Consider the following 25,014-nt stretch of genomic DNA (forward strand, 5'->3'; position numbering starts at 1 on the left):
TTGTTTTCAAAGTTCCCATGAACAGCTAGAAGCCTTAGTAATTGGGTACTTGTAATCCACCAAGAGTAAATAGAAAGCAAAGCACGAAACGTCAACAAACATCAGAACAATATTGCATAAAGAAAAAAAAAGCTTTATGCATAAACCAAACAGAGGTCAGTCAAAGAGTATGCATGGGAGTTCAATATTTCAACATAACCACGGATAGCACTTTGTTGGATTAATAGATGCATTGTAGCATTAGCAGTAGAAGTTTATTTAACACAGAAAACATTGAGATTGTGTACATTTGTGTACGTTGTGACACATAAAAAGAAAATGGTGTGGCTGATACTAACCCCTGACAGCAAATGTGTCAAGCAAATTACAATATGTATGTACATATTAGGACCAGAGAACAGCAATGCTCCGTCATCAAATATGTCATAACCACCTTGAATGAGTTAGATGACTATTTTTATTAGCTACCCTCTATCACTGTGTTTGACTTAAATAATGTATTTATGCATTGGTCAATGACGTATTGACAGTTAACTACTTTGTTACATAGCTATAGATTTTAAACTATCACTGTTTTGTAACATATAGCTTATAAGAAGGAGAACGAACACATAGTGAAAGAGGCAGCACAGGAAAGCTATGCTTAAACAGCCAGACCAGATATCAATAGGACAGTAGGTGCAACAACAAACTGCCAATCAGCTTCCCAAATGTTTATCATTGTCTTTGTGGTGAGCTAAGTTACAAAAAAATCTATAGATATAACAGATATTTATGTGTCGAGCCTGTCTTATTACATAGGAATTGTAATAATTGTCTAAGAAAACACTGCAAGGGCTTATTGCCACCATTTTTTTAACATAGTAAGAAAAATGGCATAACTGCTTGTTGTGTGTGAAAAATTGCATAACTGTTGATTACCACTATTGCAGAAGGCTTGTGAAAAGCTGCAAGAACTTACTGGTTAATCGCAAATAAAAAAATAGTAAAATGAGAAAAGCTAGGTAAGCAACGTTGCCATCTTACACACCCATTTTAATGTTGACAGCCATGTTAAGCAACAGACACATTATGGCACAGACACTTACTAAATATCAAATACATTACTTATTGTTTCCTGTATACAGTTAATGATGATTATTTAAATTACATATGTTATTTAAATAGGTATGATAGAGGTAACAATAAATTTCATTGTACAGTCCTATGTCAACTTTATAGCACATGTCAATTATGAAACTCAGCATTTCTTTGAGTACATGATTAAATGCATCCTGCATTACATAGACATATTGAATGATATTGGTTGTGATTACTTTTATTAGTCTACACAGAAGTCTGCCTTGGCACACACCACTGAGTCTTCATAATGTTAGGTGAAAAATTCATTAAAAATAATTAACTTCACTATTTAAAAGAAATAGTTCACCTGTATGAATTCATTCGAGAGCTATGTAAACACAGCAGCTTGCTGTTGTAGCAAGACAACTATAATTGTACATTCAATTGAGAAGTTAGGGTAATAAAATGCAGCTACATCAATCTATACCCAGCTTCATGTGGCAAGGAAGGCACATGTAAAACATTATGAATAATTCAGTGATTTCAAATGAACATAGAGGAGCTGAAGTGAGTATAAGAAAAACTGAAGGTTCCTTTTAGCAGAAAAATCTTTTGACCTCAGCATTGTAATTTTAATTTGTTCAAATGATCATATGTTATTGCATCTAGTAGGGCAAAAGATTTCTGATTAACCTCTATGCCATATTTCATATAGTCCTTACAAGAAAACGGGGAAGATTAAATATATTCTGGCTCACTGTCATTCAAGATATGAATGCTCAGAGTTTACCGAAAAACCTGCCACTATGAGTAGGCGATGGAAATGAATGAAAATAATAAAAACCGTGATACGTACACCATCACTTTAATTCTTACCTGTGAGCAAAAAAATTTATAAAAGAAGATTGACATGTAAAACAAAGAGAACAATTTGCGTATATTTGGTAAAATGTGGATATACTTACCTTGTTAACCCACTCGATATCAGCATTTTCATTAAGGCTTTCATCAGGTCCATAGTCTGCGAGGATTGGTTCTCCTCGGACGCTTTGTTTTCTGGCTAGCATTGTTCACGTATAGACTGCAAAGAACGCATTTGAACAATTAAGAGAAGGTAACATGGGTATCTCATATTTACACAAACAAACACACTCTAAAAAAGTCTGTCCAGAAAAATTGTATGACTGAAATATATGCATAATGAATTAGACAGAAATAGGATAAGACAATATTAATTCACTTCCTAGAATATCTACTGACATCTGAAATGCTCTCCTTAAAACGAAGGCTTTGAATGCAAAAATAGCGCGTGCTTCTTTTTAATGCATAATTATATGCATTTATAGGGGCAATATTGTACGTGTGCGTTTTCACGATCGGTACCCCGGACGCGCGCACGTGGAAGCAAAGAAAACATTTTCCGAAGCACTTTCGCGACTCTCTCAAATCCTAAACTTCCTCGTGTTTTAAACGAAACTAATAAAATCCGTGCTTATAGGCTTCCCACGCAGTCGCGCCTATAAATATACGCACGACATGGTTTATTTTTTTTCAGTCGTTTACGTTTCACTCAGCGCCCAGATCGCACAGATATTGTATACACAAACGTCCGCGAGTGCTGTTTTAGGAACTGGGAGAAGGCGGAGCATCTGGCAGAAGCAAAGGCGCCGGGCGCACTCGTCTCAAACGTATCTGCGCCCTGAGGCTACGGGCGGCGCTATATACTCGAGATCGTAAACCGCACATACAAGTTAAAACCCGACAACGGCCGTTACACCGTGCGAAAAGGGGAGGGGGCCGCACGAGTACCAGGCAGCGCGGTCCGCCATCGATTTCATGGCTACCTGTCATCGCGCGCGCGCCGCCGACGCGCGATGTTTGTTCAACGCGCGGAAATAGCAGCCACGTAACTGATACGTCGATCGGTGCTCTCTCACCTTGAAGGTTCGTGGTAGTCCTATTAAGAAATGATCAGGATAGGTGAAGAAGAGGACGACGACTCGTAGTCGCATTTTCCCCGGCCGGCCTGATCATTCCACGGAGGGGATGGATGCGGGCGCTTCGCTTCTTCGAGGAAGGAGCAGCCAGAGCGGCGAGAGAACGAGGAGGAAAAAAGCGCGGATGGAGCGCGCGAGAAAGGGTTCGAGCGCAAACCGAACCTCCTCTCTCCTCTTTATCCGTCGCCGCCCAGAGCTTGTTTAACGTATCAGTAGCGAAACTTCCATGTTCATTACATGTTTGCTTATTAAAACATTTACCTATTGTAGCGCCATCTGGCGACAAGTTTTAACACTATTTCTTATAAATTTACAAGTTATAATATAAACTAATAAATTATTCTTAGCATAGTAGATGGCGCTAGCGTTTGTTACTTTTACAAATACGGTTAGGGTTGGTGTTTTTTTTTAATCAATTGTAAGCTCCGAACAAACAAAATAATTTTATAATTTTAGCTTTTGTTATTAACGTTTCTACAGTTTTGGTAACCGTGTGTTTACTTTCATTAGTAAGTATCTCGGTTAAAATCTTAACGCGTCGCTAGCGCCGAAAATGACGGCGGCGGCAACAGTTTCGTGTTTGAAGGATTTTCTCTGATAAGCGCCGGACAAACGCTCGTGACCTCGACGGCCGGGATGTTTGAACCGTTCAAACGGCCCGTAGCTGTTCTTATCTGATTCTGTGCAGCCGACCGGCCAGTCCGGCGTTTCAAATTTCGATAGCTCGTCGGAGTTTTCTTGAACCTTATTTTTTTTTTAGGCGCGAGTTGACCGCACAGCCGCCAAGATTGAGGAAATAGAGGCAGCGGCGCAGGTATGTAAGTGTGTGGGTTGCCGTCCGCGTCATTCCTCCCGGGTTGTGAGCAAGTTTTTGAATTGCGGCAGTTCTGAAATATCTGTTCGTTGTCGCACGTTTCACCGCTGTCATTTAGTTTAAGCAAATATGTCAGTTTGTATGAGCGAACTCGGTTTCATGGGGCTGCAACCGTTGCACGCCGCTGCCGGCCATCGCCGGTGCTTGTTTACGCGGCTGTCATCTTGAAACTTGATGATGTGCAGTGAGCTGGTCGGATGACGCCCATCGCGTTTCGAGGCCGCTCAGTGGTTCGTAGAAGACGAGGGGAGGCGGTTTCCGTTGCTGCTTTGTATTCTTACGGCGACATTCGAAGCCCGTCGACGCTTTCCTGCGAAGCTGAGTCACACACTCGCGATAGTTCCTCGTTTTAGTGTCAGCGGTGCCTTAGTTTTTGTGTGCATGTGCGAATCGTATTCCCGTCCAAGTCGTTTAAGCTAGTGTTGTGTCCGCGAAACATGGGCGTTTCACATTCTCGAGCTGCTTGTTACGCGTTGAACGAACGATTGACTGCGACGGTTTTTGCAGAGCCTCTTCACTCGTGTGAAGGCTCGCCAGAGGACTCCCAGCAAGATGCCGCCTTCGTCTCCGCGGTCTGCAAAACGAAAGATACAGGACGTGGCAACATCGGACGCTCTCTTAGTTCCGGTGAGAGCACTGCTTTTGTTTTGACTCTGTTCCTGCCGTATACACATGTCGCGCGTTGCGATGTGTCAGTGTTGGTTTCGCTGGATTCTCACGGATACGTTTTTGTTTTTCCTCGCTATTGTTGGAGCCTTATCGACTTGATAAGTCGATCCGTGATCAGTCATGACAGGTCACTGACACGTTATTTGCCGAAGGCAATACTGCAATCATGTTATTTTGTATGCTGAATGTGTATAACATGAGCTTATTGGCAGCTTATCACTGTAATTGCCGTTATTGTGGCGTCAACGCATAACTTTTGTCAAGACATCGCACTCTTTTTCTGTTTCTGTTCAGACCGCAGCACTATCTTCAAGAAGATCTGTGCAGACGATTCGGGAAAGAGCCTGGGAACTGATAAGGATAAAGAGAACGACGTGCCCATGCCTTCAGTTGAGCAGAGTGAGTACTGTACTGCCACATTTACAACTTGCGATGCGTGATTGCAAAGCGTACACCCTCAGCTGCAACTAGTGTTGCGGCGCAGAACTTGTTTATTGGATATGAAACCACGACAGTCTGCTAACTTTTTCTTTCTCATCAATGTAGCATATAATACTTGCTATATTTTAACACAGAAAAAGAACTATAACACGCCCTGATGCCATGTACGCCGGAGAAATGCACAAATTGGTCTTTGTGCACCCTTAATTTGTCCACAGAAACAAAGGAAAACAAGTTTTGTATTTAATAAGGCACAGTAATGCATCTAGATGCACATTTGATAACCAAACAACAATTAAAACTTGATTTAATGAAGCGATGACCACGTTCAAATTATTTTGTTTTGTCTGAAAGTTCCTAAGATTGGGAAAGATAATTTTGGTCATTAGAAATCTGAAATCGTAGTTTAGTGACACCGAAAAGCTACCGCTTTTGAACCAGGATATTGGTGAAAATTTTAGCGAAAGGCCTACTGTAACGACGTTGGCATTAGTTTTAGCCACCCCACCGTAATGATGTTGCACCATTGGCCTTTGTCGCATTTTAGATATTCTTTTCGACTTATTCGCAACTTCGAATACTAGCTATTCTAAAGTCGAACTGATTTATTAGATTAGGTATTATTCGATTTGAATTCGAAACGAATATTCGCACTCCCATAGTTTTCAGCACTGCCTGTTTCAAGATACACAATCAGTGTCATCTGTCGCATAAACCATGAAATAACAAAAGCAACCACTGCAGTTTTACTGTATTTCAAGGAACAATGACACACCGCTGCCCCTAGCGCCATCTGGTACATAGGAGCACTAAAGACTGTTTAGTCCAATGTTTTGTGCATGGGCGTGGCTTCAGCCTCATCAATATAAAACTGGTCGGGACTAGAACATCTACACGTTTTAATTCGACAGCATTAGAGCACACGCTCGAAGGAAAACCTGTCTCCATCAAAATCGCAAAGAAATCATTCCATTTTTTCTTACTTATTTCAGGAAAAACTTTGTTAAATCTGGTTTGAAGCACAGTTAATTTCATTAATTTGGGATGATGGCAACATTGAACCCTATGGGTACGCGCGAGGAAATGTAAATTTTTTTGTTAGATTGCGAACTTTGTGAAATTGGGTTTTGTCTGATCAAGTTTTAACTGTACCTCATTCCATAAAGCATGCAAAAGTCGTCCTTGATCAGATCGCACATTTTAACATAATATATTTTGTGAAAATGTGATGTGAAAACGCTGGTCCATTTCCTGGCCATGGCGGCATCATTTCGACAGGCACGAGGTGCAGAGATACTTATGTACTAAGATTTAGTTGCACATTAAAGAACATCATGGTGTTGAAAGTATTTTATAGTCGTAGCCACTATGGTGTGCCTTGTAATCATATTGTAGTTTTGGTGCATAAGACCCCAGAATTTAATTTTATTAACCCCTTAACCGTTTTATTTTTTGAGTTTTTCTGTTTAAAAAGTTTTTTATTTTCAACTTGATATAGAATATTTTCTACGAAGCATGTTTTGATAAACGAAAACATATTTAAGCTTACATCAAATTTATTACATCAAAAACCAAGTTTTATTGTCCAATCGCCTGTTAAGTGTCCTTCACGATTCACTAAATAATGTCATCGTTAAACGATGCAAACTGTTCAGTGCTTTTGATCATCGCAGGTGTTTTGATTATGTGAAAATGGCAAAGGAAACTTCCATTGCTAAGCACTTGGAGCTACTGTTGTACCCTGTTGAACGTGCAATTTTTTCAAACTTAGGATTCTTCACTGATAGTACAGTGTGCTTATCTGAATATTCAGTCATGTCTTGCTTGCATGGGTAATACTGCTGTTGCTGCAGACAGCAGGGGTCTATTCTGAAGCTATATGACATCAGAAACAAGGACGACATTGAACTTAAGAATGGGTTTTTATGTTTTTGTGTTGCCTTGTTCTTGATGTACGCTGCCATAAGCTGTCATACAATATAGAGCTTTATTTCTGAGTGGCTCTTAGTTTGAATTGTTCTTGTTGAAGTGTAGCTCAGTTTAAGCCTTAGACACCTGTCAAGTGGGCAAGTTAAGTTCTCTTGCGAAGAGTATCACTTGGTTTGAGTACACTTTGCCAAATTTAAATGTTTCAAGTGAAATGTTGCTTGCAGAATGTGCACCCTGGTTGGAGTGCACTTAGGAAAATATTTTGCTGTCAAATACTTTGCTGGTGGAAAATACTTGTTGGTGGCAAGTGCGTAGCCTTGCCACCAGCAGTTTCAATGGTACAAAGGTAAAATGCATATGAAAGGACACAGTTTATTTTAGTTGTCGAACAGCATTTAACAATATTTGTGTTTAGTGTGAAGCAAAACAGCACAATAAACAAATTTATTGTGTGCACAATCAACAGCGTGGTGGCCATTATTCATTCAGCTCGTGTTTGTTTTTATTATAAGGTTAAGTTTATATGTTGTTATTATTTGATTAAATGTTTATGTTAGAATAAGCTTGTTTTTATTTATATTATAGTGTAAAACAGTAGCCTTTTAGAGGTTGTGTTGCTTTTTACATCTATAGTCTGTCACTTTTTTTTTTTACTGCAAGTGCACTCCGTTTTCGTGTTTAGCACTGCATAGCCTAAGGTGTCACTCAAGGTGCTGAAGTGCACTTCCCGTAAATGCACTTAACTTGCCCGCTTGACAGGGGTGTTAGGGCAGAGTCCACTTGCCTGGGCTTGTCAACCTGCCCTGTGCATGCCATAAGTCGTAATCATAGGGCAAAGCATAGTTCAATGGTGGTGGGGGGGTTAGGCCCTTTGCTCTGCCAGGTCCAGGGAAGGCTGTGTCAGATGTTCAGGCAAGTTAATGTGCAGAGAAGAGTGTGCTCACAGGCATTCACATTTAGTTCCTACAACGTGCGTTGGGATGCTTGCCATATACTTGAAATGTCGGTTTGCCTGTTCTGTTCTTAATAATGTACTGATTAACACCATTGGATGGCGTTGTACTCGTGAAATTAGTATAGTAGCATCCCCTCTGGTGGATTCAATTCTGCTGATGCAATTTTCCCCCAATCGGAGGTTGCTTTGCCCAACAACTAACATCTGCAGGACTTTAAAGATGTTTTTTCAAAATTTTCTGGATTGATTTCGTTAGACGAAACATAATCACTATAGAACCCATTATATTTCGTTAGAACTTGGGTGAAGTTGTGTATGTCAACGAGTTAACTGGAGGGTCTGTGACTGACTGTTTTGAGCAACAATGCAAAATTTAAAAGCAAGTCGACTTTATTTCAGCATGGGGGATGGCTAGACACGCAGCCTTGATGAGTTCTGTACACTGTTTTACAGCACCATTGTCTCTTGTGTCATGCAATCATGGCACCTTTTCAGAGTCCCTCAATTTATTTATTTATTTTTTGGAACATAAGGTCCTTGAAAGTTTATTCTCATAGTGTTCCTCCACATTTCCTCTTATATAAACCAAAAGGGAGATACAGGTTGAAATACAGTATTTGCTTATGGCAGCAAATACTGTATTATTAAATACAGTATTTATCTTATTGGAGCGCTTGGAATTCATTTATCTTTTTCATAAGAGAAACCTGCCTCACAAGATTTCTTTCCAGTCACTTTAAATTTTTCATAACCTTGCACTATCATGGTACAAACACCAGTTTTGAGCTTGTCGTGGTGTTGTAGGTGCTAAGCAGAACATTAAAGGATGAAATTCTTTGCTCAATATGGCACTTAAAGGAGTACTGACACGATTTTGAAGTGCAGCAAAACGGACGTTTTTGGTGTCCTTGGCATGTAGTGTTAACGTTCTCCCCACACCGCATCCGGGAAACACGTATAAATATTTAAGTTTGATTTTAAAGTTTTCATCTCCCAGCATCTGCAAGGCAGCTTCACCGCATGGAGAGCCCTATGACGTTTCAAGTCAGCTCACTTGGTTTGCGAAATCTGGGTTCTGCATGCAGCCTAAATCACAGAAATCGCTGTCGGAGGCACTGGACGACAGTTCACTCATCATGAACCACGTTCGACTGACAGCAAAGGACAGCAGGTGCATATTTCGTGGGTTGCAGTCTGCCCGTGACGTCACGGGCCGACTTGACATGTCACTATGAAGCCGCCCTCTCGAAACCGAAACCGAAACTGCTGGTTCAAAGAAGCGGTAATAAAAATATGTGCAATGCATCCCCAGGCACCACGATACTCTTTTTAGGGTTCTCGACACCCGTGCTTTTAATTTAGAGCAACAACCCGAAAAATTTTAAAATTCATGTCAGTACTCCTTTAAGACACCACAGTAAATCTGTAGCACCTAGTCCGAGTTTGAGTTATTCAGCTTCAAGTTTTTTTTTTTTTTTTATTGGCACCAGTATGCCCTACGGCATAAGTTAAATAAAAAGAAAGAGTTCAGTTTCACTGATAAAGGCCAGGAGCTGTCGATGCAAAGGCCCGTGCGTCCAGCGCGTTAAGTCGGGTGGTCGACCGGGGTGGTAGTCAAGGCCTCGTAGGTGGCGGGTGCGAGCTTTGTGAAGGCCCGGACAGGTCCCAAGTTCATTGTATGAGTCATGCAGGCTGTCTATTGCAATTTTGTACAAATTTGTTTTGCTGTGCCTATACGGTGTTTGTCTGTGTGCCACTTTTAGTGCCACAAAGTGAAGACCCAAAGGTGGGGCTCACCAAAGCGTCCACCCTGAGTGAAGCGAGAGGACATGCTAGCAACGGCACTGGCACTGACCAACCGATCGTAACGGTCTCTGTGGCCGCGAGGGCTGCCCTATTCGAGAGTGAAATCTCCAAGTCCGGTGGCAACAATGGCCGAGGCACCCTCCCTCTCAAGAGGCCGATTTCAAGACCGCCTCTGAAGCAGTCCTTCTCCTCGCTGAATGTGGGACGCTCGTCCTTCACGAAAACCAGTGTCCCTCCCTTGAATGCAACTGCCAAGTTGTCTGCCAACTCGGCAGAAGAGCTGGGTGCAGGTTAGTTGATGCATGTGTTACTTCATTGTAAGTTTAATTACACGCGAGTAGTTTTCAAGACGCCATTTTTCTTGTTTTATGAATCTGCAGGATTTGCAGTGTCATCATGTCATCTTTTTCCAAATTGTCAAAACAGTCTGATCTGTTGTTCGAACCTTGAAGTTCAACAACTGTGTGTTGGAGAAAGCTTGCATAAGTTCAATGGCTGCACTGGCAAGCTAAGATCATGCACGTAGAGTGGTGCGACTAGACTGGTGACTACTGGCACGGCCGCTCGATGAAAAACACACGGTGCGGCCTGCCACGTGGAGCGGATACTGCGTCCGGCGCCTAGTGCTCCTGGCTGCCGCCCTGGCGCCACCAGTGGGGGAGCCTTTGGGGAGACCGAAAGCGAGAGCGCCGTAGCTACTGCGGCGGATCGCGGCTTGACAGCGCAGCTGCTATGCGCTTGTTAGTTTTTAAAGGGTTACAATAAACTTGCTATAGCGTTAACTATATTGGTAATCATCCCACCGAATGTGCGCCGGCGCTGCTTCAACCTAAATATAGCATGTGGTAATTTTATCTGAAGTGGTTGCTCGTGCGATTTGGGAATTTTGCGTCATGTTTTCTCTCTTTTGTTGCCGTTGCTCTGTTCACCCTCGATAATGTATGCTTGTGCTACAGTTATTTTATCAACAGGAGAGTCGCTCATTGACAGGTGCGGATGTATTTCCAGAATGACTGTTGCTCACACCTTAGAAACAAAAGCATTGTGAAGATCAGGGGAGTCATAATTGCTTTATTGCACGTGCGTGAAAAAAGGATCACTGTGTTATTGGAATCACAGGCGCAGCACTTTCCTGTCCAGAGGTTTTTGCGCCAAGCGTACGAGACGCTCAATAGACATATTAAGATTTCCTGCCCAGTTGGCAAGAAGCGTTCGCAAGAGCTTTCTCATGAAAACTTTGCAGACTTCCATGGCGTGGTCGTCCGCCCCGCAAGCCCACTTTCAGCACTTCCATGGTCATAGAGAACAGCTGGTTACCTTTCAGACGTCTCGTGAAAGAATATCCGACAGGAATAATATATGATGTTGACAAGTTTGTTATAACAAAACATAGTAATCGGTTTGCCACTTGGGGTACCGCTGTTGAGTGCTCCTCTTCACCACGGTCAACGAAACCAAAAACTTTGTCGACTGTTTGAATGAAGAAACAGCGCTAGAACAAGGACGAAGACGAGAGGAGACAAACACGGCGCTCTTCTCGTCTTCGTCCTTGTTCTAGCGCTCTTTCTTCGTTCAAAAAGCAGTATGTAGTACCAACCAGCCCATTTTAAGACGTTAACACAATTTGTCGTCTTGTCGGTCGTATATGACCCTCTGCTGTATGGCCATCTCGTCTACGATTAAGGAGCAGAACGCTTCTTGCTCTACAGTAAGACCCTTGAATTCGATGCACAGCCGCTGCTTTATCAACGAAGTGACGCCGATTCCACCTGTTAAATGGCCTACATATTTCTGGAACGTTGAGCGACAAGGGAGCTGAAAGAAATTGCTGGAACCTTTGTTGAAGCATGCCTTCCAGATTACACATTCCCTTAGAATAACGTCACTGTAGTGGGGCTTCTTCGTCGAGAAACTGCGGACTTGGTTTCTAACGAACTCGGCAGTCTTGTAACCTTGCGCAGCACCATTGAGCACCTTCATAAAACAGGCAATGACCGTGTTACAGGGTTCGCACAGACCCTTGAAATCCTTGAATGTCCTTGAATTTGATAATGTTAATTCAAGGGCCCTTGAAACTCCTTAGATATAAGTGAGCTCCTTGTAATCCTTGAAAATTTAGTGGACTTTGCTTCAATATAGCAAATAAACGACGTATTTCCGTAAGTCGCACTGATTTCGAAAACGCGTTTACTGAGGAATGTTCGCGAAAACATGTAGTCTTGACAGGAGAGCAATAGCAGCAAGTTTCGGTTTTCGAAACCGGCAGCGCCTGCGTCGTCTGGCAACAAATGCGAGCCAGAAATCCAATCCAATCCAACGAACGGTCGGTCGGTCGGTCGGTCTGTGCTCGGTATACACTCGGTCCGTGCGTCGGCCTCGCGCGTCATTTCTCGGTGAAAGTTCGCGTTTGTGCTGTGTGCAATGCCTGCAACTTTACTTTGACAGGATGCCAGGCGGAAAGTGCAAGTTTCAGTCTGCGTGGCTGGAGCACAGCGAATATCGTCACTGGGTGAGGCCGGAGACAAGCAACCCTTATCGTGCGAAGTGCGCAGTATGTCAGAAGTCGGTCGACATTGCAACAATGGGGGAGTCGGCGTTGAAGAGCCATCAGAAAAGTGCCAAGCACCGAACCAAAGTTGCGGCAGGCGAGGGCTGCTCTTCCGTCACGAGTTTTTTGCAAGCGGCAAACGTCACAGAAACGACTTCACAGCGGGAAAACACGGAAACATCCTCTCGAGCTGCGACCCTTGGCGAAAACTGCAGAAGGCATGACTCTGTGATTGAAGCCGAAATTTTGTGGACGATGAAAGTTGTGTCTTCACACTACTCGTACAGCTCCAGCGGATCAGTTTCCGAGTTGTTCCGAAAGATGTTTCCCGATAGCGATATCGCGAGAAGCTTCACTTGTTCGGAAAAAAAATGCGCGTACGTCGCGTGCCATGGTCTGCGCCCATTTTTCGCTTCTCAAGTCTTGGACATGATGGAGAAATCTGAACATTTTGTTGTCCTTTTTGATGAAACGTTAAACGAATACCTGCAAAAGAAACAGCTTGATGTTCACGTGAGACTGTGGAACAATTCTGAGGTGACAACAAGGTATGTGACATCGGCATTCATGGGCCACAGCACAGCGGACGACCTCATGAAGAATTTGACGGAAGCGCTGGCATCCTTTCCGATGAGCAAAATTGTTCAGCTTTCCATGGATGGCCCCAATGTCAACTGGAGCCTTTTCCACAAGTTCCAGCAGCACATGAAAAATGACTTTCAAGTTCAGTGTTTGGATATTGGATCGTGTGGCCTTCACACAGTGCATAATGCCTACAAAGCTGGAATGCATGCAACGGGCTGGCCAGTTGACACATATTTGTCCAGCTTATTCTCACTCTTTCATGATGCACCGGCCAGGCGAGAAGATTTTATTCGAGAGACAGGGAGCAGTGTGTTTCCACTTCCTTTTGTATCTCACCGTTGGATCGAGAACGTGCCCGTACTGGAAAGAGCCCTGGCCACATGGGAGCACTTGAAGCAATACACTGAAGCAGTGAGTGGCCGCAGGCTGCCCGTGCCAAAATGCAGAGCATATGAAAACGTCAGTGCTTTTCTAAATGACCAGCTTGCACTTGCAAAACTGAACTTTTCCCTGAATGTTGCCATGGTTGTGCAGCCTTTCCTGACTGTTTTTCAGAGTGATTCTCCCAAGACGTTTTTGCTGGCAAAAGAACTTGAAAGTGTTCTGAGGAGCCTTCTGTCAAGGTTCGTAAAGTGCTCTGTAATGACAGAAGCCACCAGCATCACGAAGCTGCTGCGAATTGATGTTGAAGATGCTGCCGTTTACACAGAACTTGAAAAGGTGGATGTTGGACGTGCAGCTGAGAAGATTTTGAAATGCTGCAAAGCGAGCGCCAAGTGTATTTTTGAGTTTAGGTACGAGTGCCGGAAGTTCCTCGTGAACATGATTCTGAAAGTCATGGAGAGAAGTCCCCTGAGGTACCCTGTCGTTCGTGGGCTGTCATGTTTCGACCCCACAGAGATGTCCAAGACAGACACGTGCCTTGGGAAGCTAAAAATTGTGCTTAACTGCCTAATCGACAACAAGCTTCTCTCTGAGCACAAACGCGACATTGTGTGCACACAGTACGTTCAGTTTTGTCTAGAAAAACGGCATGAACTGCAAAACTATGAAAAAGATCATGAACGTCTTGACAGTTTTTTCGTGCGGCTGCTGAAGCACGATGCTTCATTCTCGCAGTTATGGGCTGTGGTGAAACTACTTCTCCTCCTGAGCCATGGGCAGGCCTCAGTGGAAAGAGGCTTCAGCATCAACAAGCAGGTTGCGGTCGAGAATTTGGCAGAGCTGTCGTATATTTCTCAACGAGTTATCTGTGAAGCTGTGAAAAGCCATGGTGGCCTGCTGAACGTTCCGATTTCAAAAGAGTTGAAGGCGTCAGTGCGCCAAGCCCGGCATAGGTACGCTGCATACCTAGACGAACAAAAGAAACAAGCACTATCACGGCAGGCAGCTTCAAAGAGAAAAGAGCTCGAGCAAGAGCTTGATGAGATGCACGGAAGGAAGTCGAAGCTTCAAAAAACTCTCAAGTGCCTGCTGGAATCTGCGGACCGTTTTTCGGAAGAAGCTGAAGCGAAAAACGACCTTACCTACTTAGTCAAGGCAAACAGCTTTCGTCGAACTGCTAAAGAAAAGGAGCTGGAGATAGCTTCTGTGGAAAAAGAAATCCATGCGAAAACTGCGCTGCTTCCATAAGTCTTGTAAGTGAATAAAATTTTGCTAACACTCCTTGAATTTTGCCATTTTTCATCCTTGAAATCCTTGAAAACTCCTTGAATTTTCAGTCAAATATTCTGTACGAACCCTGGTGTTATTTTCATAAAACTGCGCGCGCTCCTCAGCCTGATCCACTTTTTCTTGAAGGGCCTGCAATGCTCCATTCATACGAGCGAACTTCGCTTGGAAGCAGCGCGTTATTTTTTTTAACGCCTTCTGTCAGTTTAACAAGGTCGCTTGTAGTTTGACATGATGCACCTGAATATGATGCCATTTCCACACACGTTTCATTCCCTAGTTCAAAGTTGTTGGGCGTCGTGGCTTCAGTGCTGTCACTTGACGAGCCGTTTTGGCTAATGACAAAACGGCTATTTTGAAGCAGCATTGCCCGAGCACTCGGCACGCGACTGCGCATTATCGGCTTCTATTTCTGCGCGTGGCCGCTTCTTCCTCGGAGCAGGCGTGCTCCTCGTGCTCATGTAGCTTGGATAACCGGGGAACACTGTCAGCACAGCCGTTGGCAAAAGTATCCTCAACTTCTCGGTCTTCTTGTAGGTCTGCTCCGTAAAATGCAAGGCATTCACCAAGGACCTGTCGTTAGGCTGCCATACTTTTCCCTTCCCGCCGGGTCCTTCACGGGAAACGTTTCGCAGCCATGGTGCACTGCGTTACTGGGAAACTCGTGGTAGCGTATTTGCGGGTCCTTCGATGCATTAGTGGAACACAACGGCACACAACAGTTACGCGGCATTTTGCGTAACGTATAAAATATCACACATGCGCAAATTGTCTTGAGTGACACTCAGTGCGAGCAATTCATGTGGAGAAAAACAACCACTACCTCGACCTACCCGTTGAACGCTCGCTCATTCCCGCCCGCGCGTCGCGTGGAGCCCTCCCCTACTACTGGCGCCCTCCTAGCGAAATGCGGCGACAACTGTCAACTCCGCATTCCCGCTCTCGCCCATTGCCTGCGCCGCGACGCGGCAGGCCGCACCGTGTGTTTTTCATCGAGCGGCCGTGCTACTGGTCACTGCTTCGTCTTTGAGAGGATGTAATAGTAATAATGTAACTCTTGCTAAACACAAAGGTTGCAGCAATTTGTTTGTCTGCATTCTCTAACTTTGTACACAGGATGCAAGTCGCTAAGAAGTTGTTAACTTCAGATTTCTTTGGCCGCCATGCTGTGGCAATTGACCTTGAACACATGGTCATGAATGCCGTGAAATTGAACCTGATACCACTGCAGCCTGTAAATAAGAGGTGTGTCAGTGTAAAAACTGCATGTTGGGGGGCCTCTCGTGTTGCATTTGTTCTTTGAGAATGTTCACACTAATTCGCTGCCCATTTAGGTCACGCTTTCCCAACAAAACTTTCATTAAAATCAATACACTAATTTTCGAACATCAATTTGCTGAGGCGTAATTTTGGTCTTGTTGAACTCAAGGCTAATATTTCAGTTACCTACCTCCTAAATGCAGGATCCAGCTTACAGGCCTTTCTGCTCGGCTGTAATAATAATTCGCAATCAAGTCTGCAGCTGCAATTATGCCTTGCTTTGCAGTGTCTGCGACAGTTTGGCTCATGCCATATCATGCAAATAAAGTCTTTCACCTTTAAGGGGCAGCTTGTTAACGGGCCACTAGATAGTACTCAGCTCAAACGATCCATTTGAGTACGGTGTCTCTACAAGCTGCTGACTGCTAAATGCTCATTGCTACAATGAAGTACATATATGTGGCATCAATGCCTCAGGTTTGGCCTTTTGGCTGTTTCTCATTGCCATAATTGACAGCGGTGACTCCACCACCAGCTGAGAACAGAGGAAAATCACTTGCTAGGCCTCGTACTCCCAAGAAGCCAGAATTGCCGGGTCTTGCCATCATCAAGGAACCTGAAGGCAAAACTCCTGCAACGAAGACAGGTGAGAACTTAGACCCTGTGTGGGCCTTTTCTAAGTGTTCCAAGCAGATCCAGTCAGTCTTGAACTTGGATATCATCATTGCAACATTGAATTTGTGCTTTAGGCTTGCTTTTGGGTGTTCGGCACACTAATGTAGAAGCACCTCCGCCAGATGTCATGTTATCGTGATGATGAAGAACCCAGTAACCAGAGTGTTTTAGTCAACTTAATTTCTTGTTGGGGGAACTTGTGTCCAGCAAAATAATGTACTCTCAAAGCAGAGTATTGGCGAGCACAGTCATTATTAGTTGTCAGATGTACTAATCTAACCTGCCAGCTATTTTGTGACACAAGTCGTAATGCATTCAGATGTAGTTGCTGGTGCTTGCATACACTCCTAAATGTATTGTACAATTCACTCCATGCATGCAATCTGATTAGAATAATTGAAAACATTAGGGAAGCTTCTGGTCCTTCAAGGCACGGCTTGTGCCGGGATTGTCTATATATTGAGAGATCGCGTTCACCTTGGGCTCCTCAGCCATCTACTGGTGTGATGGTGAAATAAAATTGAAATTGGTAACCGGCATAAAAGTTCTGGCCTGTGAAACTCGATCACAGTGAAAAAGAAAAGCAGAGTGCACGTGTAAGTAAGACCACCAGAAGTTGATGTTGGTTAACCCCCTTTAACATCTTGTCTGTTACTACTTTTACAGCAGAGCTGTTATGCATGAGGCTTGCCATGTGTCGTAGATAGAAAATTATCCCCATGAACCGGCATGCGCCCTCTTTGTACTCTTCTTCGTCTTCCTCTTCTGCTTCGCTCCCAGAACACATGCGCAGAATTTGTCCAGCGTGGGATGCAATAACTGCAATGGGCGAGAAAACGAGTGCAGAGAGAAAGAGAGACATAGAGAGAAAGGGAAGAGAGAAAAAGATAGAAAGCAAGAGAACAACTACAGAGAGAGAGAGAGAAAGAGACAGAAAAAAACCGAAAAATAGACAGAAGGGGAAGAGGGAAAAAGATGGAAAGACAAAGAAATAGACAGAGAAAGAGATAGAAACAGATAGAAAAAGAAAAGATCTAAGCATAGCCATGTATAGCATAGCAAGGGGTGGGAAAGAGAGAGGTGAAAGGGTAAAAGCCTAGCCAAGCCAGGACCAACTAGGTGCCCAGCAGCTCTGCCGTGACCCAGCCTTGCGCGACTTAGTGCAAGCTATTTTAATTTATTATTGTTTTTTAAATCATGCATTTTGTTTGCCTTGAAATGCTTAAAAAATCATGCCTGGCCAAACCATGCCTGTACCATGCCTGGCCAAAGAGTGCAAAAAAAATATCTTGATTAAAATGCAGAATTATGATCTGAAATCTTGTATGATGACAAATAAGCACTTTAATTGCAAGAATGTATCACCACTCTTTATGTCTGGAGCTTTCTAAACAAAGAATTGTTTTGGATGACTTATAAAATTCAATTGCCCCTTCACAGTTGCCATGCAAACCACAGTATGGTTAATTCTCACAATGCCAGACTTGGAACTTGGTGTCATCCATTGTGTCATTGTTTTTGCTCTCCCTTGGAAGGGAGAAACACAGCAGTATCTTTGTTGCTGTAACTATGCATGATCATTTAATAAATAAGAGCAGGCTGCATTTTCATGGTGTATAAAACATGTTGCGTATGTATTGACTGTTCGGAATCTCGCACCAAATAGGGTGTCACTAACAATTAAGGTACGGTTACCTCCACTTAGTGTGCAAAATTTTGGACAGTGTGATGATGTTTAGACGTGTCAGAGCATCTGCTTTATACATGAATATAGTACTAGTGTATTAAAGAATTCTGGTGGCATACGAGTCAACACTAAGGCAAAGAAGTTGTGCTACTGGTAGGCAGTAAATTATCAGCAGTGACCTTTATTATGTGTTTTTAGAAATAATGCCCATGGCATTGAGAGTAATAATTTGATCCTTACAGATAGATTCCAAGTGCGTGCAACTGGTGTAGCATCGCAGGCAATGCATAAAGCCTATGTGGTGTCCAAAATGTTTTCAATGCCTTGACATAAGTGAAAGTATCTGAAATGAATTGCAATGGTTCATCTAAAAGGTTTTTTTTTCTTTAACAGAGCATTGCCATCAATTGTGTTGTGTATTGGAAAGCATCATGTCAGTCTGCATGTGTACGTAAAATTTGATGAATTTTGTATTGCACTTCAACTGAAAGCACCTCTATGGTTTTTTGCTGTGGCGTCCTACAGATGCAGAAGAAAATGGAATGGCTGTGGACACTGACAATGTCGAAACGGCTCCCCATGCTTCAGCAGCCCATTTGTCTGGTATGCTGGATTTATTTTAAGGCTGTGCTAATGAATCTTTGGCCTTCATGAGAACTTTTGTCCCTGCGTCACGGAATAACCATTGCATCAACAGTATAGTACTATGCAGATGCTGCTATTACTGTAGGCTCTCTTCTATGGGTGCTTTTCGCACGAGCCCCATAGAAAGCCTCTACGTCGAATCAAACAAATGGTCGCTCCACCTGCAGAGATGCTACATGTCCTTTGTACATTTTGTCAAAGTGAACGCTAACAAGGAACACCCCTCACACTCCACAATTAATGATTTGTCCAGTTCTGCCCTCTTTCACAACCACCTTTCGGCGAGACAGCCCTACTCACTCTGCGTGAGAGGCCTAGCTCAGGAAACAGGTGTGCCAATTCCTGAACACTGTCTAATGGCCCCCTCTGCACGTCTCCTGCCGTGGCAGTGGCAGCTTATAGGCTGCGATATATCTTTCGTGGATGTTACAAAACACGTGCCTATTGCACGTATCCGTACATACTTCCTCGAACTACAGCACAAATACACTTGTCCAGAATTTCTTACAGACACCTCAAAGTGCAATACTTCTGTGTCTTGCGCAGCTGTTGGTCCATCCTTTTCCCGTGCCGGCATTCTACACCCGAATACAAGCATCTTCACTGCAGAGGCATATGCCATACTTGCGGCCATCAAACACATCAATCAATTAAAACTAGGAAGTGCTGTGATATACACCGATTCCCTAAGCGGAGTAAAAGCTCTGAAAACTCTGAAAAAGCACAAAAACCTTGTTCTTGTCTCACTGTACTCACTCCTGTGCACGGTCAACACACTCAAACAGCATGTCGTAGTGTGCTGGGTGCGAGGGCACCACGAGATACAAGGAAATGTGTTGGCGGACCAGCTAGCTGGATCCACTCACGAAAACCTGGCCACTAATGCACTCATTCCTGTTCCTGCACTTGACTTAAAACCCTTCCTTAAAAGAAAGCTCAGGGCTTATTGGCAGAGCACATGGGATAGGCACAAACAAAACAAACTACACGTTATCAAGCCGCATCTGGGTAACTGGCCGCCAGTATCAAAGTCACGCCACACAGAAGTAATACTCACAAGGCTAAGAACAGGACACACACACAGTACACACTCGCACAATCTCTCCGGCAGTGATCCACCTTTGTGTCAGAAGATGTGGTGAAGCACCAACCGTGCTTCACATTTTAATCAAGTGTAATGAACTAGACACAACGGCGGTAAATCAGGCTAGTTGGTTGCTTATGATCGTAAAATAACAGCGCAAAAGATGACGGACGAACACACAGCGCTCGTTTGTCTCTGTGTGTTCGTCCGTTGTCTTTTGCGCTGTTATTTTACGAACTAGACACGCTTAGACAACTTTCTTTTACCCTACCGACAACAATTACCATTTCACCCATCAATGTTCATCGGTAGAGAACGTGTTTTTAAATATCAGTTACTGTTCGCGTTTTTAAAAGAAGTCTAGCTTTCATGTCACATACCGAGGCAGTCCGTAGCACGACCTCTGAAAAGAGGTTATTGCTACGGGAGGTACATTAGAAAAAGCACTTGCCTCCCGGCCTTTGGCCTCAAAGGCCTTCAGGAGGTATTTGTGCTCCCACCATATCCTCATTGTTTTATCATCACGACCACTTGTCATTCATTCTCCATGCACACGTTTCACGTCACTCTCATGATTTTATTACTTATATGTTTTACCCGCCTTTAGCGCGAGCAATTTTAGGCCCCTATACAGCCACTTAACATAACCATTGATCACTTACGCTATCATGTCATGGCGCTATTTGGCCATCAAATGGCCCTTGCGCCAATAAACATCATACACTCAAACCTCATTATAACAAAGTCACATCTGCCATGAAAATATCTTCGTTATATCAGAAAATTCGTTATAAACATTTATTTGTAACACTGTAGCTATGACAAGACTATTCCTCATTTACTTCGTTATATCCGTGTTCGTTATATCGAGATTTGAGTTATATCATCATACTGTAGGCTCTCCTAGTAACCAATAACAAATTACTCTCTCGTACCGTGTGGAAAACCTAATAACAGGGTGTGTATAGGTCCTTGAAATCCTTGAAACCCCTTCAACTTGAAAAATGCGTTTTCAAGGCCCTTGGAAGTCCTGGAATTTTTTCCTGTTCTTGAAAATCCTTGAATTTCCTGAGCAGTGCACTCTCATACCGACATTGCGACTTCCTTAATGTGGTAGATCGGCGTTGTTGGCATGTCGACCTGACAAACTTTCCATTTCAGAAGCACTAATGTGGCGCGAGCACGCATGGTTCCGTTTTGCAGAGCCACACCGGAAAAAAAAAAAGTCAGTTTTGCGGCGAGGGCGAAGTAGCAGATGCGAGAGCAAGAAATTAGAAATAGATAGCAAGAAATTAGTCACACAAAGAACGGCAAGCAGTTCGATACTTGCAGTGCGCCCCTTAAGCACAAAGGGCGCATGAAAAGAACACATACAGGATGAGCGCGAACGAACAACTGTCACAGCTCGACACTTGCAGCGCGCTGCTTAAACACAAAGAAGGATGCTCGAAAAGAACGCACAGTTATACACGAGATGAGTGTGAACTAACAACTGTCACAGTTACTTGTTTGTGTTTGAGTAGCACGCTGCAAGTGTCGACTGTGCACAACCTGACGCTCTTAGATATAGTATATATATATTTTTTTGTTGAAAACTGCGGCACATGGAGCATGGCCTCCGAGATTGTGTGCCAGCAGGTTTCTCTTCGGCCGCCCCAATCGCTTGGAGACAGCGTAATTTCAGAGGCGGGCGTGGCCGACACCTCCTCTGCTCTGTGCCGCTCGCCACCGAGGCACTGCTGAGGGCTACCAACACCACCTAGATAAGTTCAGGCCTCTTCACTCCGGCGCGCCTTCGTGTGACGTCATTCAACTTTGCCCGAGCCTCTCACGCCAACACCACCTAGCTCACGCCGTACCAGCAGCGTTTCGGCGTGTCCGGGCATGTTGACAGGCAAGGAGGAGGGCGACCTCTCTCGAGAGAGCGAGCACCGTGGCACCGTGGTAGCCCGTAGCTTTGCGGCAGAGCCGTAAGTTGTCCGAGTGTCCGACAGGTGGCGGCAGCCGTGACAATTATTTCACTCTGTCGTTGAACGAGACCACGCGGCCACGCCGTGCGCGCTGTTCCGTGTTGCAGTTACCGCTTCCGCCGAATTTATTTTGTTGACGAATGTATCCTGAGACATGGGGCGGTGTTGTGTACCCAACTGTCGAGGGAACTATGACAATGGTCCGAAAGTCCGCTTGTTTTCTTTTCCGAGAGACGCTAAGCGAAGAGCGGAAATGGCAGCGGGCTGTGCGACGGAGCGACGTCGACGTGAGGCTGTTGAAGGACCCCAAGGTAAGCTGCATCGAGCGTACCCCTTCAGAATTAACGAGATTTCTCGTAATTATCCCAGGAGATTCTAATTGGTGTTTTTTTTTTTTTGTTCCGGTCACGCGCAGGTTTGCGAGCGTCACTTCAAGTCGGAACACCTGCGCACAACGTCAACGTATACGGACTGCGATGGACGAACCATTGAAGCTCCTATGAAGTTGACACGGCTGACTCCAGACGCCTTCCCAGCCATTTTTCCAGACTGCCCTTCGTATATCTCGAATTCGCGCACGTCGCGAGAAGAGCCTGAACTGAAAAGGAAGCGGACTGAAAATGAGCTACTCCAGAAAGCCATACACGAGTCCCAAGCAGCGTTTGAAAAAGAAGAAAAACAGTACAAAGTTTGTAATCTGGGTGAACTGATTTCTCGGGTTAACGAGCGTCCAAATAAGAAGTTTTGGTGTACAACAGCCTGCGAGACGTGCCTCATCGTCGCCCACATCGAACCGGCGTTGCAAGCTCCGGAGATGCTTGTATCTGTGGTGGTTACAGAGGATCTGTCCGTTTCCGTGTATTTTAAGTGCGCTCCATTGGTGTCGGATGATGTGTGCATTCCTGACGAAGTCCGTGATGTCCGTGTGCTGGACAACCTTCTAGACAGCGTGGAGCGATATTGTGAAAAGAAGGCCCGTCAACAGGAGGACAAGGTGGGAGGAGTGCTTAGGCTTGTTTTATCCTTGCTGGATGACATTTGTGATGATGAGCTGCATGATGATGAGAGGGCTGACGCACTAATCTTCCTGAAGGAGCAGTGCAAGCTGCTGACAAAGAAGAGCAATGGCGTGCGGTATTCTGCAGAGCTTTTAGTTTTTAGCAGTATATTGCACACAATTTCTCCACATGCCTACAAGTTTTTTCGCCACAGCAACAAGCTTGTCTTGCCGCATGACACTACCATCAAGCGAGTTTGTGCTGCACATGATGTGAGCCCATCGAAAGAGCAGTGCGAAGAAGGTTTTCTGAGGTACATTAAGCGCAGAGCAACCATTCTGAAGCCTCATGAAAAAAAAAAGAGGCGGCTTGAAGTTTCCGCAGCCTTTTGTTGTTAATGTTGTTCTTGGCACTAAGATAGTATTAGAGCACCTTGTCAGTAAGGAACAGGAGCAGCGGTTTCATGCAGAAGCCAACCAAAGGATGGTCCTCTTGAGCATCATGCAGTTCCTACTAAGCGACGGCGAGGAGTTGGACATGTGTGCAAGTGGCCACCATCCAGATACCGTACTCAAGAACATTCTAAAACCAGCTGTCAACACGCTTCTAAAAAACTATGTCGCTTGCAGGAATGACAGTGTCATGAAAGAAAAAGCCTGTACAAAGCAAAGAAAGTTGCTAACGCTACAGTAAACTTTGCTAGTGGCCCCTTAGCTAAAATATGAAGCAAGCTTTACTAATGGCTAGTTTTTTTTAAGCTGGCCGGTTCGTATTTTCTTTTTGTCCCACAATGTGAATATGGCTTTGAATATGACTGTTCCAAATGCTAAATGTTTGTTCCTTGTGATACACTTTATACATTGTAATAAATACTCCAGTAGCTAGTTTCTTTCGTTCTAAGAGCAGTTGTGTTTTTCTGTTTGCCCCATAATGTGATTACGGCTGTGAATATGACTGTACCAGATGCTAAAAGTTTTTCACTGTGATAAATTGTGAAACATCATAACGAATAATCTAGCGCCTTGTTTTTTTTTTTGCTTAATCTTGTCAGTTTCGGTTTTTGTGTTGCACAATGTAGTCATAGATGTCAATATGACTGCTAAAAGCTGGAAGTTCGTATGTTCCTTGTGATACATGGTACTTACATTGTAATAAATATTTTGCCAGGTGCCCGGGACTTGTGTACGTTTCTTTTAAGTGCAATCTGAAGCAGTTACGTCCGCCGAGATGGAGCGGAACAGCACTATTTCATCTTGATGTGAAATAACGTTCGTTCAGAAATTTTATATTCTATGCCTATATCGCGGCAATGCAGAAATTAATGTTTTACTCATCTGTAGTGGCCGCCGCGCGGGAAGCGTCCGCGCCGCAGCGGCTCGCGCGCGCACGCTTCGACGGGCCAGGTGCGTGACGTCACGGCGGCAGTGAAGAGGCCTGAACTTATCTAGGTGGTGTTGGGGCTACACATGCACCGGGGAAGCCGCCGCACTTTTGGTGCGGCTTTAATGAGACGAGAAAAAAATGGTTTTGCGCTACTATATGATCTTCCACTGACTTGGAAATGACGGCTTATTGCGTACAGCAATAATGGTCTTGTTAGAAACCGCAAAAAACATAGACGCGCATTTAACACGGTGTGCGCACAGCGGTGACATCGAAATGTCCTCTCAGTTGCGAAGAACGCCAGCACCGCATCTACGCAAGGTAACTGCTCAAACATTCAGTTTAAGCAGCATGAGCGCTTTACCAAGAAATGAGGTCCAGCAACTGCTGAAGAGGGGCGCTAACTGAACTGACCACACTTGTCACTTGGCATCAGTCATGCTTGGCCAGGCAGACAGGTGGCAAAGGCGAAATCTGTGCTCGCATAGCTTTCCAGCCTCTATAGCGCAATGCTTCGCGCTCTCCTGATGGCTCCCTATGTTTCCCTTCGAAACTACATAAAAAAAAGAAAACGTTCAAGCGCGTGCTGAGAGTATATTGCGCGTGCGGCGAGTGCATACCTGCCAACTTTCCCGATTTGCCCGGGAGACTCCTGATTTCTTCCCAGTTCTCCCGATTGTACGGGCGCAGCCATAAATCTCCCGATAAACAGCCACCCAGAATGAAAATAGCAAATGACAACGGTTCTAAAAGGCCTTGAGGAACCAGCACAGTT

General features: G+C 44.2%; 2 protein-coding genes across 7 annotated transcripts in view; one reads left to right on the forward strand and one right to left on the reverse strand.

Annotated features, from left to right (window-relative positions):
* The window catches only part of LOC119386880 (sodium leak channel NALCN), a 100,660-nt gene that overhangs the window by 54,452 nt on the left and 21,194 nt on the right, over positions 1-25,014 (reverse strand). The gene's annotated exons all lie outside the window — the stretch shown is intronic.
* Positions 3,662-25,014, forward strand: part of LOC125757855 (uncharacterized) — a 96,050-nt gene continuing 74,697 nt past the window's right edge. Inside the window, exon 1 of the mRNA XM_049414072.1 lies at positions 3,662-3,873. The gene's annotated coding sequence lies outside the window, so the exon portion shown is untranslated. The remainder of the gene's footprint in view (positions 3,874-25,014) is intronic.

Source organism: Rhipicephalus sanguineus, chromosome 3, assembly GCF_013339695.2.
Source record: "Rhipicephalus sanguineus isolate Rsan-2018 chromosome 3, BIME_Rsan_1.4, whole genome shotgun sequence".
Classification (NCBI taxonomy): Eukaryota; Metazoa; Arthropoda; class Arachnida; order Ixodida; family Ixodidae; genus Rhipicephalus; species Rhipicephalus sanguineus.